Below are 12,779 nucleotides of genomic sequence, written 5' to 3'. Positions count from 1 at the left end.
TTCGCATTCTTGGCCTTTTGGTCAAGATCAAAGTGTAGTATCTGTTCTTCAGATGCTGCACTTCTATTTCTTGTTCTCTTTCGGTGGAGGAGAAATCCTCCACGACTGAGACAATTTTTATTTTTGTACCTTTTCTCCACGTTAAAAAACGACCCTGGTGTCTAACTCTGTCCCGTGGGGAGGCATAGTAAATAGGTACAATTGTTCGCCATTAGTGGATGTTGACGTCACGTCACGTGACATGACTAAGCGTTTTTTTTTTTTTAGTATGAATAACATTTTTTGTTTTAATTATAAAGTCTACACTTAATTTTATAGAAAATGATGTATATATAATAGAAAAAAAAAATTACTGGTTTTGTTGGATTCAAGTGGATCCCCCCCCTCCAGTTTAAGAGATAGCAGGTCACGTGGTAATATACAAAATGGCTAGCGTAAATATAAAGATCGGTTTTTTTATCGACGAATATTTTGAAAGCTGAATTTTTTTTTATTCCTGTACATTTTTTCCTGATATTTTTCGTTAAAACTCTTGTATAAATACTATTTTTAACCAGTTAAATACGCTGGAGACATTGTCATGGAGTTTAATAATCTCTAGAACAAAGCAGAAGAGAAATTACAAAAGTATCGGTAAAACAAAGTGTTTGTTTACATTTGTTCGCCATTACTGGATGTTGACGTCACGTCACGTGACATGACTAAGCGTTTTTGGATTATGTAATATTAACATTAAAATGACAGGTTTTTTGGGGGGCCCCCCTAGGAGAGAAATGATCAGTTCACCCCCTTTTAATGGTCCGTTTGGTGTGGAATTTCGATATTTGTCATGCGGGTGATCAAGGTTCAATATGATACATAATTTGTCAACTTTGGTTGTGTCTGTCAAAAGTTTGAGCTGACGTCACGTCACGTGACACGTATTGAATAACGGTAAAATGACAGTTTTTTTGGGGGGCCCCCCTAGGAGAAAAACGATCAGTTGACCCCTTTCTACTGGTCCGTTTGACGTGAAATTTCGATATTTGTCATCCGGGTGATCAAGGTGCAATATGATACCAAATTTGTCAACTCTGGTTCCGTCTTTCAAAAGTTTTAGCGTTACAAACAAACATACATACATACATACATACATACATACATACACACCGATTTTTGCCTTTTATATAATAGATAGATTATGCTAGATATATTTCTATATGTCTGCCTACCCTATATACAAATTTCCAAATCTGTGCCCAAAAATGTGTGGAATATATAGGTTGAGAATTGTTCTCTCTCTCTCTCTCTCACACACATATTCTCACTTTTATAGGTTATATAGGTTGAGAATTTTTTGCTCTTTCCATCACTCACATTCACACTTTTATAGATATAATACATAGATTATGCCAGATATATTTACATATGTCTGAATACCCAATATACACATTTTCAAATCTGTAGATAAAAAATTAGTTGAATATATAGGTTGAGAATTGTTCTCTCTCTCTCTCTCTCTTTCTCTCTCTCTCACACACACATTCTCACTTTTATAGATATAATAGATAGATTATGCTAGATATATTTCCATACGTCTGAATACCCTATATCCAAATTTTCTAATATGTAGATAAAAAATTTGTTGAATATATAGGGTGAGAATTTTCCTTCCTCTCTTTCTCTCTCTCTCTTTCTCACACACACACACGCTGAAAATTGTTCTCTCTCTCTCTCTGACTCTCTCTCTCTCTCACACACACACACACATGGTCATTTTATAGATATAATAGATAGGTTATGCTAGATATATTTCTATATGTCTGAATACCCTATATACAAATTTTTAAATCTGTAGATAAAAAATTTGTTGAGTATATAGGTTGAGAATTGTTCTTTCTCTCTCTCTCACACACACATTCTCACTTTTATAGATATAATAGATTATGCTAGATATATTTCCAAATGTCTGAATACCCTATATACAAATTTTCAAATCTGTAAAGATAGAATTTGTTGAATATATAGGTTGAGAATTGTTCTCTCTCTCTCTCTCTTTCACACACATTCTCACTTTTATAGATATAATAGATAGATTATGCTAGATATATTTCCTTATGTCTGAATACCCTATATACAAATTATCAAATCTGTAGATACAAAATTTGTTGAGTATATAGGTTGAGAATTGTTCTCTCTCTCTCTCTCTCACTCACTCACTCACTCACACACACACACACACACATTCTACCTTTTATAGATATAATAGATTATGCTAGATATATTTCCATATGTCTGAATACCCTGTATACAAATTTTCAGATCTGTACATAAAAATTAGTTGAATATATAGGTTGAGAATTGTTCTCTCTCTCTCTCTTCTCTCTCTCTCTTTCACACACATTCTCACTTTTCTAGATATAATAGATAGATTATGCTAGATATATTTCCATATGTCTGAATACCCTATATACAAATTTTCTAATCGGTAGATAAAAAATTTGTTGAATATATAGGGTGAGAATTGTACTTACTCTCTCTCTCTCTCTCTCTCACGCACACATTCTCACTTTTATAGATATAATAGATAGATTATGCTGGATATATTTCCATATGTCTGAATACCCTATATACAAATGGTCAAATCTGTAGATAACAAATTTATTGAATAGATAGGTTGAGAATTGTTCTCTCTCTCTCTCTCGCAACCTTACACACACAACCACACGCAAACATTCTGACTTTTATAGATATAATAGATCGATTATGCTAGATATATTTCCATATGTCTGAATACCCAATATACAAATTTTCAAATCTGTAGGTAAAAAATTTGTTGAATATATAGGTTGAGAATTGTTCTCTCTCTCTCACACACTCACATTCTCACTTTTATAGATATAATGTATAGATTATGCTAGATATATTTCTATATGTCTGAATACCCTATATACAAAGTTTAAAATCCGTAGATAAAAATACGTTGAGTATATAGGTTGAGAATTGTTCTCTCTCTCTCTTACGCACACACACACACACACACACACACACATTTTCACTTTTATAGATATAATAGATAGATTATGCTAGATATATTTCCATATGTCTGAATACCCTATATACAAATTTTCAAATCTGTAGATAAAAAATGTATTGAATATATAGGTTGAGAATTGTTGTCTCTCTCTCTCTCTCTCTCTCTCTCTCTGGCTACCTCACACACACACACATTTTCACTTTTATAGATATAATAGATAGATTATGCTAGATATATTTCCATATGTCTGAATACCCTATATACAAACTTTCAAATCTGTAGATAAAAAATTTGTTGAGTATATAGGTTGAGAATTGTTCTCTCTCTCTCACACGAAACTGTGCACTCGGCTTCTTCCCCCCCTTCCCACCCCAAATGCTTGGGAAACTGTGCACTGTTTTTGTTGGTTTTCAAGCTGCCTCTTCCCCCCCCCACACACACACACAGTTTAACAGTAGTAGGAGGTCAAGAGAAAGTGGGTGAGAGAGAGAGAAGAGTAAGTTGGTGAGAGAGAGAGAAAAGAGAAAGAGGGTGTTGGTTTTATATTTTTATTATCGTCTAATATTTTGAAAGCTGAATTTCTAATAAAATGTGCATCTATAGGAGATAATGCCTGGGAATGTGTTCCCCCCCCCACAGTTTAACAGTGGTGTGACGTCAAGAGAAAGAGGGTGAGAGAGAGGGAAGAGTAAGTGGGTGAGAGAGAGAGAGAAAGAGAGAGAAAAATAAGAAAGACGGTGTTGGTTTTGTGAAAAAAGTTGTTATTTACAATTGTTCGCATTCTTGGCCTTTTGGTCAAGATCAAAGTGTAGTATCTGTTCTTCAGATGCTGCACTTCTATTTCTTGTTCTCTTTCGGTGGAGGAGAAATCCTCCACGACTGAGACAATTTTTATTTTTGTACCTTTTCTCCACGTTAAAAAACGACCCTGGTGTCTAACTCTGTCCCGTGGGGAGGCATAGTAAATAGGTACAATTGTTCGCCATTAGTGGATGTTGACGTCACGTCACGTGACATGACTAAGCGTTTTTTTTTTTTTTTAGTATGAATAACATTTTTTGTTTTAATTATAAAGTCTACACTTAATTTTATAGAAAATGATGTATATATAATAGAAAAAAAAAATTACTGGTTTTGTTGGATTCAAGTGGATCCCCCCCCTCCAGTTTAAGAGATAGCAGGTCACGTGGTAATATACAAAATGGCTAGCGTAAATATAAAGATCGGTTTTTTTATCGACGAATATTTTGAAAGCTGAATTTTTTTTTATTCCTGTACATTTTTTCCTGATATTTTTCGTTAAAACTCTTGTATAAATACTATTTTTAACCAGTTAAATACGCTGGAGACATTGTCATGGAGTTTAATAATCTCTAGAACAAAGCAGAAGAGAAATTACAAAAGTATCGGTAAAACAAAGTGTTTGTTTACATTTGTTCGCCATTACTGGATGTTGACGTCACGTCACGTGACATGACTAAGCGTTTTTGGATTATGTAATATTAACATTAAAATGACAGGTTTTTTGGGGGGCCCCCCTAGGAGAGAAATGATCAGTTCACCCCCTTTTAATGGTCCGTTTGGTGTGGAATTTCGATATTTGTCATGCGGGTGATCAAGGTTCAATATGATACATAATTTGTCAACTTTGGTTGTGTCTGTCAAAAGTTTGAGCTGACGTCACGTCACGTGACACGTATTGAATAACGGTAAAATGACAGTTTTTTTGGGGGGCCCCCCTAGGAGAAAAACGATCAGTTGACCCCTTTCTACTGGTCCGTTTGACGTGAAATTTCGATATTTGTCATCCGGGTGATCAAGGTGCAATATGATACCAAATTTGTCAACTCTGGTTCCGTCTTTCAAAAGTTTTAGCGTTACAAACAAACATACATACATACATACATACATACATACATACACACCGATTTTTGCCTTTTATATATTATTACTAGCAGGGCTACCCGGCGTTGCTCGGGACCGTATAAACAATGAAAAAACAAAAGCAGATATTGAACATATGTTTGATTCTTAGGGGAGAGGAATCTTTCATCTCTATGTATTATTTGTTTTATCTACCCTAGGACTGATATTGTTCATGGTTTATCCCTAGCATAGGTAATTTACAGCATGTATATGAAATTGTTTTACCTTAGGGAGAAGAGAACAGGTAATATACAACATAATGTGTCTATATTACATCCCTGGCAACGCCTAGAAACCAGCTAGAACATGTATTTCAGTCAATCTTTATTATATCCTGGGCTATGCCGGGAAACCAGCTAATCTCTTTTTAGTGACTTGACCACCAAAATACCTCCCTAAGTGTGTCCTTTCTTTTGAACTTATTAGATATAGGTATCTAGAAATGTGTGTGAAATTTTGTTGAATGCATTGTTCACTATGATTTTCTTATTGTTCTACACAATATCAACTGTAGCGAAATAACACAGTAAACTTAGTGTAGTGTTAGAATAAAGAGCAAAGGAAAAAATTAGAATCATATTTTGTAATTGCAAATCTAAATTTGCTAGCATGTACCAGTATTTGCCAGGTTGTGGAAATTTGGAACTTATATGTAGTGGCCTTTTCCTAGATACCTATTGCTAAAAATTATACTTTCATTTTGTTAGAAAAATCTCTCTTCAGATGCCCTGCATCATTCAAAATAAAAACAAATATTTTTATAATTGTTTCAGTATATTGCTACACAATGTGAAAGTTTTTAACGTTTGTAAAAAAAGTCATGAATGTGCTTATATTGCAAAAAAGAAAATATCAGTGCACAGTATTGAAAGTGTTTGAGATTCAAAAGTCTGTAACATTTCTACTAACTTCATAAGATGTCATGTGAGAAACTGAATTGAATATCAAGACATTATCTGAAGCGTTTTTATTTTGGTGTAACATATGTGTTTACAGTGAACCTTAACTTTTAATAAACAGATTGGTATGCAATGACATAGGCTAAGAATCTTTAAAATATATATAAATTGGAAAAATGTGTGAACAAATGAAAAAAAAATGATCCGCTCCACTTGATGACATCAAGCACAGTAATATTTTAGTGAAGAAAATATGAAATTGATGTTCAGTGATTAGTTTGGATGAATGAGAAAATGTAATTGTTTGATGCATAAAAATAACTCAGTTGCTGTATTTGATATTAAGCAGCAAAATATAGTGATTTGAATATTTGGGAAAACATCAAACCAGATTATGTAAAAAGAAAAAAAAAAGATGAAATTAGAAAATATATATTTTATGTTTATGAGTTCTGCCAATCAAAATTTTGTGGCAGAAATTGGGTGATTACCATGCAATTTTATTTTGGTAAAATTCTTAAATTATTAGAATGTTTATTATAATTTCTAATTAGTGACTTGTTATAATCAAAATCCGCCCTAAAGAGTGTCCTTTCTTTTATTAGGTATCAGAGTAGGTATCAAGATTTCTACTTCTATACAAATGTGATATTTCAGATCTGTACATAAAAAATTTGTTGAATATATAGGTTGAGAATTGTTCTGTGTCGCTCTCTCTCACACACACACGCATTCTCACTTTTATAGATATAATAGATAGATTACTCTAGATATATTTCCATATGTCTGAATACCCTATATACAAATTTTCAAATCTGTAGATAAAAAAATTTGTTGAGTATATAGGTTGAAAATTGTTCTCTCTCTCTCTCACACACACATTCTCAATTTTAGAGATATAATAGATAGATTATGCTAGATATATTTCCATATGTCTGAATACCCTATATACAAATTTTCTAATCTGTAGATCAAATATTTGTTGAATATATAGGTTGAAAATTGTTCTTACTCTCTCTCTCTCTCTCTCTGGCTACCTCACACACACATTCTAACTTTTATAGATATAATAGATAGATTATGCTAGATATATTTCCATATGTGTGAATACCCTATATACAAATTTTCTAATTTGTAGATAAAAAATTTGTAGAGTGCATAGGTTGAGAATTGTTCTCTCTATCTCTCACACACACACATTCTAACTTTTAAAGATATAATAGATTATGCTAGATATATTTCGATATTTCTGAATACCCTATATATAAAAATTTGTTGAATGTATAGGTTGAGAACTGTTCTCTCTCTCTCTCTCTCTCTCTCTCTCTCGCTCACACACACACACATTCTCACTTTTATAGATATAATAGAAAGATTATCCTAGATATATTTCTATTTGTATGAATACTCTATATACAAATTTTAAAATCTGTAGATAAAGAATTTGTTGAGTATATGGGTTGAGAATTGTTCTCTCTCTCTCTCTCTCTCTCACACACACACACACATTCTCACTTTTATAGATATAATAGATTATGCTAGATATATTTCCATATGTCTGAATACCCTATATACAAATTTTCAAATCTGTAGATAAAAAATTTGTTGAGTATATAGGTTGAGAATTGTTCTCTCTCTCTCTATCACACACATTCTCACTTTTATAGATATAATAGACAGATTATGCCAGATATATTAAAATATGTCTGAATGCCCAATATACAAATTTTGAAATCTGTAGATAAAAAATTTGTTGTATACATAGGTTGACAATTGTCCTCTCTCTCACACACACACACATTCTCACTTTTATACATATAATAGATAGATTATGCTAGATATATTTCTATATGTCTGAACACCCTATATACAAATGTTCAAATCTGTGGATATAAAATTTGTTGAATGTATAGGTTGAGAATTTTTATCTCTCTCTTTTTCTCTTTCTCTCTCTCGCTATCTCACACACACGCATTCTCACTTTTATAGATAAAATAGATAGATTATGCAAGATATATTTCCATATGTCTGAATACCCTATATACAAAGTTTCAAATCTGTAGATAAAAAATTTGTTGAATATATAGGTTTAGAATTGTTCTCTCTCTCTCTCACACACACATTCTAACTTTTGTAGTTATAATAGATAGATTATGCTAGATATATTTCCATATGTCTGAATACCCTATATACAAATTTTCTAAACTGTAGGTAAAAAATTTGTTGAGTATGTAGGTTAAGAATTGTTCTCTCTCTCTCTCTCACACACACACACACACACACACACACAAGTTCTCACTTTTATAGATATAATAGATAGATTATGCTAGATATATTTCTATATGTCTGCCTACCCTATATACAAATTTCCAAATCTGTGCCCAAAAATGTGTGGAATATATAGGTTGAGAATTGTTCTCTCTCTCTCTCTCTCACACATATTCTCACTTTTATAGGTTATATAGGTTGAGAATTTTTTGCTCTTTCCATCACTCACATTCACACTTTTATAGATATAATACATAGATTATGCCAGATATATTTACATATGTCTGAATACCCAATATACACATTTTCAAATCTGTAGATAAAAAATTAGTTGAATATATAGGTTGAGAATTGTTCTCTCTCTCTCTCTTTCTCTCTCTCTCACACACACATTCTCACTTTTATAGATATAATAGATAGATTATGCTAGATATATTTCCATACGTCTGAATACCCTATATCCAAATTTTCTAATATGTAGATAAAAAATTTGTTGAATATATAGGGTGAGAATTTTCCTTCCTCTCTTTCTTTCTCTCTCTTTCTCACACACACACAAGCTGAAAATTGTTCTCTCTCTCTCTCTGACTCTCTCTCTCTCTCTCACACACACACACATGGTCATTTTATAGATATAATAGATAGGTTATGCTAGATATATTTCTATATGTCTGAATACCCTATATACAAATTTTTAAATCTGTAGATAAAAAATTTGTTGAGTATATAGGTTGAGAATTGTTCTTTCTCTCTCTCTCACACACACATTCTCACTTTTATAGATATAATAGATTATGCTAGATATATTTCCAAATGTCTGAATACCCTATATACAAATTTTCAAATCTGTAAAGATAGAATTTGTTGAATATATAGGTTGAGAATTGTTCTTACTCTCTCTCTGAAGCGTTTTTATTTTGGTGTAACATATGTGTTTACAGTGAACCTTAACTTTTAATAAACAGATTGGTATGCAATGACATAGGCTAAGAATCTTTAACAAAATATATATAAATTGGAAAAATGTGTGAACAAATGAAAAAAAAATGATCCGCTCCACTTGATGACATCAAGCACAGTAATATTTTAGTGAAGAAAATATGAAATTGATGTTCAGTGATTAGTTTGGATGAATGAGAAAATGTAATTGTTTGATGCATAAAAATAACTCAGTTGCTGTATTTGATATTAAGCAGCAAAATATAGTGATTTGAATATTTGGGAAAACATCAAACCAGATTATGTAAAAAGAAAAAAAAAAGATGAAATTAGAAAATATATATTTTATGTTTATGAGTTCTGCCAATCAAAATTTTGTGGCAGAAATTGGGTGATTACCATGCAATTTTATTTTGGTAAAATTCTTAAATTATTAGAATGTTTATTATAATTTCTAATTAGTGACTTGTTATAATCAAAATCCGCCCTAAAGAGTGTCCTTTCTTTTATTAGGTATCAGAGTAGGTATCAAGATTTCTACTTCTATACAAATGTGATATTTCAGATCTGTACATAAAAAATTTGTTGAATATATAGGTTGAGAATTGTTCTGTGTCGCTCTCTTTCACACACACACGCATTCTCACTTTTATAGATATAATAGATAGATTACTCTAGATATATTTCCATATGTCTGAATACCCTATATACAAATTTTCAAATCTGTAGATAAAAAAATTTGTTGAGTATATAGGTTGAAAATTGTTCTCTCTCTCTCTCTCACACACACATTCTCAATTTTAGAGATATAATAGATAGATTATGCTAGATATATTTCCATATGTCTGAATACCCTATATACAAATTTTCTAATCTGTAGATCAAATATTTGTTGAATATATAGGTTGAAAATTGTTCTTACTCTCTCTCTCTCTCTCTCTCTGGCTACCTCACACACACACATTCTAACTTTTATAGATATAATAGATCGATTATGCTAGATATATTTCCATATGTCTGAATACCCAATATACAAATTTTCAAATCTGTAGGTAAAAAATTTGTTGAATATATAGGTTGAGAATTGTTCTCTCTCTCTCACACACTCACATTCTCACTTTTATAGATATAATGTATAGATTATGCTAGATATATTTCTATATGTCTGAATACCCTATATACAAAGTTTAAAATCCGTAGATAAAAATACGTTGAGTATATAGGTTGAGAATTGTTCTCTCTCTCTCTTACGCACACACACACACACACACACACACATTTTCACTTTTATAGATATAATAGATAGATTATGCTAGATATATTTCCATATGTCTGAATACCCTATATACAAATTTTCAAATCTGTAGATAAAAAATGTATTGAATATATAGGTTGAGAATTGTTGTCTCTCTCTCTCTCTCTCTCTCTCTCTGGCTACCTCACACACACACACATTTTCACTTTTATAGATATAATAGATAGATTATGCTAGATATATTTCCATATGTCTGAATACCCTATATACAAACTTTCAAATCTGTAGATAAAAAATTTGTTGAGTATATAGGTTGAGAATTGTTCTCTCTCTCTCACACGAAACTGTGCACTCGGCTTCTTCCCCCCCTTCCCACCCCAAATGCTTGGGAAACTGTGCACTGTTTTTGTTGGTTTTCAAGCTGCCTCTTCCCCCCCCCACACACACACACAGTTTAACAGTAGTAGGAGGTCAAGAGAAAGTGGGTGAGAGAGAGAGAAGAGTAAGTTGGTGAGAGAGAGAGAAAAGAGAAAGAGGGTGTTGGTTTTATATTTTTATTATCGTCTAATATTTTGAAAGCTGAATTTCTAATAAAATGTGCATCTATAGGAGATAATGCCTGGGAATGTGTTCCCCCCCCCACAGTTTAACAGTGGTGTGACGTCAAGAGAAAGAGGGTGAGAGAGAGGGAAGAGTAAGTGGGTGAGAGAGAGAGAGAAAGAGAGAGAAAAATAAGAAAGACGGTGTTGGTTTTGTGAAAAAAGTTGTTATTTACAATTGTTCGCATTCTTGGCCTTTTGGTCAAGATCAAAGTGTAGTATCTGTTCTTCAGATGCTGCACTTCTATTTCTTGTTCTCTTTCGGTGGAGGAGAAATCCTCCACGACTGAGACAATTTTTATTTTTGTACCTTTTCTCCACGTTAAAAAACGACCCTGGTGTCTAACTCTGTCCCGTGGGGAGGCATAGTAGATAGGTACAATTGTTCGCCATTAGTGGATGTTGACGTCACGTCACGTGACATGACTAAGCGTTTTTTTTTTTTTTTTAGTATGAATAACATTTTTTGTTTTAATTATAAAGTCTACACTTAATTTTATAGAAAATGATGTATATATAATAGAAAAAAAAAATTACTGGTTTTGTTGGATTCAAGTGGATCCCCCCCTCCAGTTTAAGAGATAGCAGGTCACGTGGTAATATACAAAATGGCTAGCGTAAATATAAAGATCGGTTTTTTTATCGACGAATATTTTGAAAGCTGAATTTTTTTTTATTCCTGTACATTTTTTCCTGATATTTTTCGTTAAAACTCTTGTATAAATACTATTTTTAACCAGTTAAATACGCTGGAGACATTGTCATGGAGTTTAATAATCTCTAGAACAAAGCAGAAGAGAAATTACAAAAGTATCGGTAAAACAAAGTGTTTGTTTACATTTGTTCGCCATTACTGGATGTTGACGTCACGTCACGTGACATGACTAAGCGTTTTTGGATTATGTAATATTAACATTAAAATGACAGGTTTTTTGGGGGGCCCCCCTAGGAGAGAAATGATCAGTTCACCCCCTTTTAATGGTCCGTTTGGTGTGGAATTTCGATATTTGTCATGCGGGTGATCAAGGTTCAATATGATACATAATTTGTCAACTTTGGTTGTGTCTGTCAAAAGTTTGAGCTGACGTCACGTCACGTGACACGTATTGAATAACGGTAAAATGACAGTTTTTTTGGGGGGCCCCCCTAGGAGAAAAACGATCAGTTGACCCCTTTCTACTGGTCCGTTTGACGTGAAATTTCGATATTTGTCATCCGGGTGATCAAGGTGCAATATGATACCAAATTTGTCAACTCTGGTTCCGTCTTTCAAAAGTTTTAGCGTTACAAACAAACATACATACATACATACATACATACATACATACACACCGATTTTTGCCTTTTATATATTATTACTAGCAGGGCTACCCGGCGTTGCTCGGGACCGTATAAACAATGAAAAAACAAAAGCAGATATTGAACATATGTTTGATTCTTAGGGGAGAGGAATCTTTCATCTCTATGTATTATTTGTTTTATCTACCCTAGGACTGATATTGTTCATGTTTTATCCCTAGCATAGGTAATTTACAGCATGTATATGAAATTGTTTTACCTTAGGGAGAAGAGAACAGGTAATATACAACATAATGTGTCTATATTACATCCCTGGCAACGCCTAGAAACCAGCTAGAACATGTATTTCAGTCAATCTTTATTATATCCTGGGCTATGCCGGGAAACCAGCTAATCTCTTTTTAGTGACTTGACCACCAAAATACCTCCCTAAGTGTGTCCTTTCTTTTGAACTTATTAGATATAGGTATCTAGAAATGTGTGTGAAATTTTGTTGAATGCATTGTTCACTATGATTTTCTTATTGTTCTACACAATATCAACTGTAGCGAAATAACACAGTAAACTTAGTGTAGTGT

The 12,779-nt window shown here is 32.6% G+C and overlaps 3 pseudogenes; all 3 read left to right on the top strand.

Annotated features, from left to right (window-relative positions):
* LOC145242821 (U2 spliceosomal RNA) lies at positions 1-134 on the top strand (annotated as a pseudogene).
* A 3,656-nt stretch (positions 135-3,790) lies between these two features.
* LOC145242819 (U2 spliceosomal RNA) lies at positions 3,791-3,924 on the top strand (annotated as a pseudogene).
* A 7,159-nt stretch (positions 3,925-11,083) lies between these two features.
* Positions 11,084-11,217, top strand: LOC145242875 (U2 spliceosomal RNA; annotated as a pseudogene).
* Positions 11,218-12,779: the final 1,562 nt, after the last annotated feature.

This window comes from Euprymna scolopes, chromosome 2 (genome assembly GCF_053919585.1).
Source record: "Euprymna scolopes isolate OS-2025 chromosome 2, ASM5391958v1, whole genome shotgun sequence".
NCBI classification, from domain to species: domain Eukaryota; kingdom Metazoa; phylum Mollusca; class Cephalopoda; order Sepiida; family Sepiolidae; genus Euprymna; species Euprymna scolopes.
This window is presented reverse-complemented; position numbering and strand designations above follow the sequence as displayed.